Source organism: Salvia miltiorrhiza, chromosome 7, assembly GCF_028751815.1.
Source record: "Salvia miltiorrhiza cultivar Shanhuang (shh) chromosome 7, IMPLAD_Smil_shh, whole genome shotgun sequence".
NCBI lineage: Eukaryota > Viridiplantae > Streptophyta > Magnoliopsida > Lamiales > Lamiaceae > Salvia > Salvia miltiorrhiza.
This window is the reverse complement of record NC_080393.1, coordinates 27,533,029-27,542,833: the sequence shown is the minus strand read 5'-3', so window position 1 is coordinate 27,542,833 and position 9,805 is coordinate 27,533,029.

Sequence of the window (9,805 nt, the reverse complement as noted above, 5' to 3'; positions counted from 1 at the left end):
TTGTGAGTTCAAGACCTAAATCCCAAGAAATCGAAGTTGATGATGATGATGGATTATTTGTTAATCTTGGTAATGTGATGCCCTTGCTCACAATGACGAAGAAGACGGGCAGTACATCAAGTAGAAGTTGCCCGCATATGAAAAATCTGATTATAAAACTAAAAAAAAGGCAAAAGATGTAAGTTTTCTTTTATCTTATGTTAGTTTTATCAAATTTGGTTATCTTTAATTAATTATATTGAATTATGTTTTGTAGGGCTTGCACAAATCGGTTTCATTGTTACAAAGAGATTTGGGTGTTATCACTCAAATGTATTTGGCAAAATTACAGAAGGTGGGAAAATTTACGAAAAAATGAAGATCCAAGTTGTGCTCCTCTTTATGTGTTTATGGATAAGAACATTGATATATTCAATTATCCAGAATTTTGTAGACACATTGACGAGCTTGTAGAACTATTCCAGAATATGAAAAAAAATGTTCGACACAACCAAGTATATTATCATTTAATTACATTTTTATATTTTATCATATCATTTAAATTTAAACTAATAACTAACACTATAATTTTTATTTGATAGAAGTTAATAAAAATATATCCACACCAAATTTTAATTTGCTGACTCCAACTCCGAAAAGAGAAAGTTGATCGTGATAACATCAGTCTAAAGAAGAAAGAGAAGTAGAAAGAGAAGAAGAAAAAAAAATGCAGTTATATATTTAGGTTAACTTATTTAGTACCATAATCATTTATTAGTTTTAATTCTTCATTATTTTGTAGGAGTATGTCACATGATTGTTGGGAACTTAATGAAATATCCTAGCCCTAATTTTGATGATACCAAAATCCTTAAGTTTTCTTTGTAATAGACTAGAACCTTTTGAACTCAAGTGTTGGAGTTCTTTTTCTAGTTTAGCTAGTGTTCTGATGACTGAAGATTGAAGACCAGAGGAATGAAGAATGAAGAACGAAGGACGGAAAACTGAAGACTGAAGAACTCGATTGCTATTCAGGTTTAAGGCAGAATCAAATACTGATATTTTACTAGAACGAGTTTCTCAACTAAAGAATCAGTTATAACTGATTCATCTAATGCTGGCTACGTGGAATCAGCGGACTGATACTAAAGTCAAGTATCAGTTGACATTCTTCCTCGGACTGAAACTCCAAAGGTTAAAAGGAAGCCACGCAATCAAAGTACAGCCGTATTAAATGCAGAGATACAGCGGATCGTCCTTTCTCTGCAGAGCATTCCGTTTTTATGATTACCTTTTTCAGAGGCACCTTACCTCATGTACCTGTGTAGCCGTTTCTCACCAAACAAGGAACTTCGAAGATTGAAGCCTCAGCAATATTCGAATTACTCTCCAACGGATGAATTCTTGAAGATCATCTCCGCCAACGGATCTATTCAAGACCTCTCATATAAATAGAGCTCGAGGATCACTTCAATCTTCACCGATTCATATACACAAGCTGAAACGCTGTCGAAATTGCAACTCAGCCAATCAAAGCCTTCCAAAGTTTGAATCGAAGAAGAGAATCGCAAAGCCAAAATCAGTCCATTGCTGATTACATATATTATTTTAGAACCTTAGGCAAATATTGTTTATCCAAACCCTAAGTTACTGATTACAGAGAGTCTGTTCTCTGTGATCTAGTTGGTAGTTTTCGAATCTCCTTTCAACTGAGCGAAAAGAGTGTTTGAGTTGTGTGGAGTTCAGACCAGTATTCTGACTCCAAAGAGATCTTAGTGCCCAGTGCGCGCTAAGTAAGTTTGAGAAATCCAACCCAGTGTGTTGGTGTTGAAATGTGTGTTTTCAGTTCAAGGTTTGCTGTGCACCCGTAACTAGGGCTGTCGATCGGTTCGGGTTCGGTTACCCGTACCCGAATTTTCGGTTACCCGAACCCGAAATTGTCAAATTTCAATAACCGTTCCCGAACCGTTTTAGAAGTTCGGTTACCCAATACCCGCTTCGGTTAACCAATTGGGTTATTTGGGTATCCGAAATACCCATTTAAAAAATAAAATTCAAATAATTTTTGCTCTATCTACTCTAAAAGAAATTACAAATATATAATATATATTTACAAATATATATTATATATATATTAAATAATTTACAAATATATAATATATATGTAAATTTACAAATATATAATATATATTTACAAATATATAATATATTTGTAAATATATTATAATATATATGTAAATTATTTGTAAATTTACAAATATAATATATTTGTAAATATATAATATATTATATATATATATAATATATTTGTAAATTTACCAATATGTATTATAAATTTACAAATTTATAATATATTTGTAAATATATAATATATATATATGTAAATTTACAAATATATAATATATATGTAAATTTACAAATATATTATATAATATATATATATAATAATTTACAAATATATATATATTAAATAATTTACAAATATATTTATATATTAATTTACAAATATATAATATATTATATATGATATATTGATAATATATATTAAATAATTAATAAAATAATTTTCGGTTATTCGGTTAATCCGATTGGTTTTTCGGGTTAACCGATAACCGAAATTTCCAAAAAAATAATAACCGAAACCGATCCATTACCCAAAATTTTCGGTTATTGGATACCCAAACCCGAGAATTTCGGTTCGGTTAATTGGATACCCAAAACCCGATAACCATTTAGACAGCCCTACCCGTAACCATAAGCCCAGAGTGTTTGTCAGTGTGATCAATTGACCGTGGATGTAGGAATTGGATTCTGAACCACGTAAAAATTCCTTTGTCGTTTATCGCTTTCAGTTTTACTTTCTTATCTGTGCACAAACTTTCTTAACTGAAACTGACTAATCGCAAAGTGAAACTATAACCTGACAACGTGTTTCTAAAAGGCTTTTTCAAAAGACAAAATTTTCAACTGCGTGTGTTATTAGTCTAACTGATAATTCTTCGGATAGTCACTAAGATTCATAACACTTCTCTGTTCAATTCAAGACTAAAGCTCTACGAGTGTATTAGTTAAAGTCTTGACTTTAACTGATAACTTTACTGAACTGTTTTTCAATATCAGTGTTCAACCTTTCGTTAACTGGTTCATTTGTCATACTTGTCAGTATCAGTTAACTGTTAAAGGTTGTATTGTGTTTGATTTTAAAAAACTGCCTATAGGTGTATTCCCTCCTCTCCCCTATACACCTATTCTAGACCTTTCGGGACCCAACAATAAACCTTGATCATGCGATTGATGATTTAGTTGTAAGAGACTCGTTTTGCGGGGCGATGGTCTCAAGTCCGCGGCATGCTGCTTAATCACCACGTTCGGGTCACACATATATATCGCGAAGGTAACCAAGTGGCTATCGCGAGTGCAGTTGGAAGCATGGTGGGATTACGCCATTTCTGACATCCCCGCGCTTGTGATGGTGGATGTTGTGCGCCATTTCTTTGTCCGTATGGTCAGCCAGGCCGCTGGTTGATACGTTTCTGCTGTTCTTGTTGTGCTCTTTGCTTTTAATGATATTTTTCATTTTGGTTTATCCCACGAGAGTTCTCATGTAGCCTGTCCCCATTGCTCGTGTCTTGTGCGTGTGATAACACTCACTTTTTCATGGTTTTTAATATTCTTACGATGTAAATTTTATAGAGAATTGAGTGTTTGATGATTGTTTTGTGCTTAAATTATTTTATCTTGTGAAATATGAAACTTGCTCGTACTTTGGTGATTTTTACAGAAATATTGAGTCTGAATTTGGATGAATGGTCTTAATGAAAGTGTTAGATCATCACGATACGAGTTCGTAGGTGCAAACGGATCGCAAATCAGAGTTTGGACGAGGAAGATATGGCTGATGTTGGGAACTTAATGGAATATCCTAATCCTTGTTTTGATGATACCAAAATCCATAGGCCTTGACTGTAATAGACTAGAACTGTTCGAACTCAAGTGTTAGAGTTCTTTTCTAGTTTAGTTTGCTGTTCTGAAGACTGAAGTTGCCAACTAAAGTATCAGTTGAAGAATCAATCCGAAACTGATTACTTAATGCGTGCCACGTGGATTCAGCGGACTGATACTAAAGTCAAGTATCAGTTAAACATTCTTCCTCGGACTGAACCTCCAACGTTCAAAGGAAGCCACGTACTCCAAAAGTACAGCTGCATTAAATGCAGAGATCTCAGGATCATCCTTCTCTGCAGAGGTCATTCCTATTTGGTGGCTACTTTATCAGAGACGTCGCATCTCCTGCTCTTCAACATAGCCGTTCTCACCAAACAAGGAACCTCGAAGATTAAAGCCTCAGCCCAAATTCAAAAAGCTCTCCAACGGAAGAAATCTTGAAGACGTTCTCCTTCAACGGATCTATTCAAGACCTCTCCTATAAATAGCGCTCAAGGATCACTTCAATCTTCATCGATTCAACGACATAAGTTGAAACTCTGCCAAAATTATTTCTCAGCCAAAGCTTAACCTCTCTAAAGCTTGAATCGAAGAAGAGAATACCGAAGCCAAAAATCAGTCACTGCTGATTACATACATTCTCTTAGACCTTAGGCAAACCCCTGTTTATCCAGAGCCTAGGTCAAAACTAACTCCAAAGAACTTGTTCTTTGAAGTTTAGTTGGCAAGATTTTGAACCTCTCTTCGACCGATAGAATCGAGTGTTTGAGTTGAAAAAGAGTTCAGGAAGGTACTCTGACTCCGTGAGATCCTAGTGCCAGTTCGTGCTAGGAATGAGAAATCCAACGCGAGTGAAGTGTTGGTACTGAAGATTGGATCTTCAGTTGATTCGGTTGTGTGCACCCGGCTAAGCACACGGATAGGTTTGCAGTGCACCCATAAGCACTTGCGGAGTAAAGTTGTTGGTCTGATCAACCGACCGTGGATGTAGGAAGTATTTTTCGAACCACGTAAAAATCTCTGTGTTATTTACAGCTTTCAGTTTTACTTTCCTACTCGTGTTCTTACAATTGATAAACTGAATACTGATTAAATACAAAGAGAAACCTAAGACTAACAACGTGCTCAACAAAGGCTATTACGAAACAAAAGTATTTCCGCTGCGTATGTTATCAGTCTGACTGATCTATTATCTGATAGTCAGGAAGATTTATAACATCTCTGTTTTAGCAAACTCGACTGAAGCCTTAACGTGCATCAGTTAAGTTCCAGTGACTTAACTGATAACTCATTACTGAAGAGTATTTCAGTATCAGTCGTCAACCCTGTTTGGTCAAAACCTTTTTCAGTAAACAGGTGTCTCAGTTTGTGTGTAAAGTTTCGTTTTGATCTCTATCTTAAGATCCCTCTGATTTTCTTAAAAATAGCCTATAGGTGTATGCCCCCCCCATACACCTATTCGAGACCCTCCGGACCTAACAGCTGAAACAAGAAAGTCGCGTGCAGTAGCGAATAGTGTCTGACGGGAATTTTTGAATTTTATCAGTATTTTCGAGCTCTATACTGTATTTTTCCCATGTGCCTATATATAGGTCATTTTCTTGACCTCTCTCTACACCTTTTTTCTTCATCTTTTCATATTTTTCAGTTTTAGACTTAGAATTTTATAGCTTTTATAGATTAGATTTATTTTCTGCAAAATTCAAGATTCCAGCTGTTCATCTTGAATTCTTTCTGGGTTTTATCTATTTTATTTATTTCAATTTTTTCTTTGTATTTATGTTTTTGATTTATTTTATTATGTCTGGCTAGTTTTCTCATCCGATTTTAGGGTTTGTAAATAGTTGATTGAATTTATGTGATTAATTTATTGATTTTGCCTTCTAGTTTATGATTTATACTTCTTGGTGCTTGTTTTCCTATGGATTATCTGGCCAATAATTTTCATGTCTAGTTATTCAGTTTGAGACCTAGCGGAAATGTATGATATGATTTTAACCTTGAGACCTAACGGAGATAGGTGGATCATAGGGAGCTATTCTTATGTGCTTTTTGAAGTTAGTAGATTTTCTTGAGACCTAACGGAGATAGATAATTTACTAATCTATTATCATTGCTGCTCTAGCGAAAGTAATTGATTAAATGAGAGATCTCTCATCATAGCTGGATTAAATTGGTAAATAGGATTAATAGATTGAATACGTGAATTTGGTTAATGAATTTAATTCCTTAGGATCATTCGTTTTATTATCTAATTTTCTACTTATTTTTTGGTCTATTTTTTGGGATAATTAATTTTATTGTAGTAATAAATATGGGTTCACACACTTTTTTTATATTTTTACATTATAATCCTACTCTATTAAATAATCGTGCCTAAAATAATTAGGTTAAATTGAGTAATTATAACCTCTAGCGTGCAGTACTGCAGTTAGGGATGTCAATGCAGCCCGAAACCCGTGGGCCGACCCGAATAACCCGACAAAATTAGAGGGTTAGGGTTGAAAAATCGTAACCCGAAAAAACCTCCAGCCCGATTAGCCCGCACCCGACTAACCCGGAACCCGATAGGGCTAGCCCGAAAACCCGATGGGCTGGCCCGGTGGGCTGACGGAATTGTGACTGATGCATCCAGTTACAACTTCTGCTATGTTTAGATCTATGGTATTTGCTTAAATATATATATGTAGCCTCATTAAAAAAAAAAGTGAAATTAATTAGTTAGAATATATATGTGTGTGTGTGCAATCTCAATAAAAAAAGTGAAATTAATTACGGATTTTTTGTAGAAATTGATTATTAGTATCTCATTAGTTAGAAATTAATTATTAGTATCTCATTTTAAAGTGATACCAATTTTTTTTTTCTGTCAATGAGACGTGCACGGCAAATCCACTAATTATTTAGTAATAATCCAGATTGATTCTAGTGCATTGATACATATTAAATTTTACTATCTCATTTTAATATAATTTTGTTTATGTAATTTTGAATATCTTATATTTTTGCATTTCATGCTTTGCTATATAATTTATATCTTTAATATCTATGTATATTTTATACATTATACATTAGATCATTAGGAATAATAAAATACAAATGATAATTTTATTTTTACGCCTTTAACTTGATTAGCCCGATGGGCTAGCCCGAAACCCGAAAGTTTAGGGTTAGGGTTGAAGATTTACAACCCGAAAAAATCTCCAACCCGATTAGCCCGCACCCGACTAACCCGAAACCCGATAGGGCTAGCCCGAAAACCCGATGGGCTGGCCCAGTAACCAATATCAAACAAAAAATAAGCTTGAAAGTTGAAATTGAATCGATAGGTTCGCACCGCCATTGCACCGGATCACACATGAGGCGGGTCCCACCTCTAAAGCGCGTTTGTGAGATCCATCCTGTCACTCTAGCTTAACTGGAAATAGAAAAGAACACAAGGGAACTTCACCCATGAATTAGAGATCATTTTCCTCCTTTTCGGTATTCACACATGGCTTACTATAAATACACATCATTCGTTTAATGTGTTCTGCTCGATATCCAACTTTATGGATACTTTCATACATGTTAATTAATGTACCAATACTAAATAGGAAAAATAGTTTTCCTAAAACTCACAGGAAAAGATAATTAATCATACTTCCTTTGTTGCATGAAGCATAAACATGTTTTTTTCGACACAAATTTTAAAAAATTGATATTTTATATGTTAAGTGTGATAGATGTAAAAGTGAAAAGATGAATAAAGGGTAATTTTTTTGTCATATAAAAAAACTGATCAAGCTTCGTGAGACAAATCAAAAAGGAAACTTGGTCATGCTTCATCGAACGGAGGGAGGAGTATTTAACTCTAATTAAAATTAATATTAATAGTAGTTTCGTTATATAAAAATATTTTTATTTAGTCATTATCATAGATAAGAATTAACTTGACCACTATAATAATAACAAAATACCTATAATTCATAGTATAAAAAATAAAGTGTTAATAAAGTGAAGTGACCCGGGTTCGATCCCTCTTGGGAACGAATTGGTGATTGGAGATATAAGGTGGAGTTTGGTGAATGGAGAGATAAGGTGGTTCTTGGAGTGGATGGGGAACTAACTACTAACATCTAACATGACTTTGACCGATCAAAAAAAAAAAAATTGCCTATAATATATCTGAAAATCAAAATAATTTTAATCCATAAACACGTGCCAAACATCAATTCTTAAGTTCACATCGACTTTGGGATATGAACTCAATTTTTTTTCTTACTTCAATAACTTTAATAATAAGAATGGTTTTAAGAATCAAAAGTATTTTGTTGGGGTAAAACTTGTACTACTTCCTTTATCTCCTAGAAATGTGACGTAAACTTATACTCCATGCGTTCATCGATTCGTGTTCTAATTTATTATTTTGGTTTGTTCACCAACTTGTGTTCTATTCATTTTTAATAATTATTTTCTTAATAAATAAATCACTTTTTCTTAAAAGTCATGCCCTCTTCTTCACTCAATAAATATATATATATATATATATACTATTTTTAAAAAAATTTGTGTCCCCTTCTCCTAGGACACGAATTGATGGACAAAGGGAGTACTACTTTCTTTATTTACTAAAAATCTGACGTGGATGATACGACATGAATTTTAAGAAAATATTTAGAGAATTTTATAAAGTAATTCACTAAAATTGATTTGTTATTAATTAATAAATAATTTATAAGATAGATTTGGGTAAATATTGTGTGTGAATAAGGTAAAAATATATTGTTAGGTCCTGAAAGGTCTAGAATAGATGTATGGGGGGGAGAGGAATACACCTATGGGCAGTTTCAAAAACAACAAACACAATACAACCTTTAATAGTTAACGAAAGGTTGAAGACTAGAAAATGCTTCAGTAAAGATATCAGTTAAAGTCAAGACTTTAACTGATACACTCGTAGAGCTTCAGTCTTGGATTGAACAGAGAAGTGTTATGAATCTTACTGACCATTCGAAAATTTATCAGTTAGACTAATAACACATGCAAAGGAAAAAATTGTCTTTTGAAAAAGCCTTTGTGATTAACACGTTGTCAAGTTTATGTTTCACTTTGCCATTAGTCAGTTTCAGTTAAGAACGTTTGTGCACAGATAAGCAAGTAAAACTGAAATCGATAAACGACAAAGGGACTTTTACGTGGTTTGGAATCCAATTCCTACATCCACGGTCAGTAGATCACACTGACAAACACTCTGGGCATATGTTTACGGGTGCACAGCAAACCTTGAACTGAAACCACACGTTTCAGCACCAACACACTGGGTTGGATTTCTCAAACACACTTAGGACGCACTGGGCACTAAGATTTCTCTTTGGAGTTAGAACACTGGTCTGAACTCCACACAACTTCAAACACTCTTTTCGCTCAGTTGAAAGGAGGTTCGAAAACAACCAACAAGATCACAGAGAACAGACTCTCTGTAATCAGTAACTTAGGCTTTGGATAAACAATATTTGCCTAAGGTTCTAAGAGAATACATGTAATCAGCAATGGACTAATTTTGGCTTTGTGACTCTCTTCTTCGATTCAAACTTTGGAAGGCTTTGATTGGCTGAGTTGCAAATTCGGCAGCGTTTCAGCTTGTGTATTTGAATCGGTGAAGATTGAAGTGATCCTCGAGCTCTATTTATAGGAGAGGTCTTGAATAGATCCGTTGGCGGAGATGGTCTTCAAGAATTCATCCATTGGAGAGTAATTCTAATTTTGCTAAGGCTTCAATCTTCGAGGTTCCTTGTTTGGTGAGAAACGGCTACTCAAGTACAGGAGGTAAGATGCATCTGAAAAGGTAATCACCAAAAAGGAATGTTTTGTAGAGAAAAGACGATCCTTGAAATCTCTG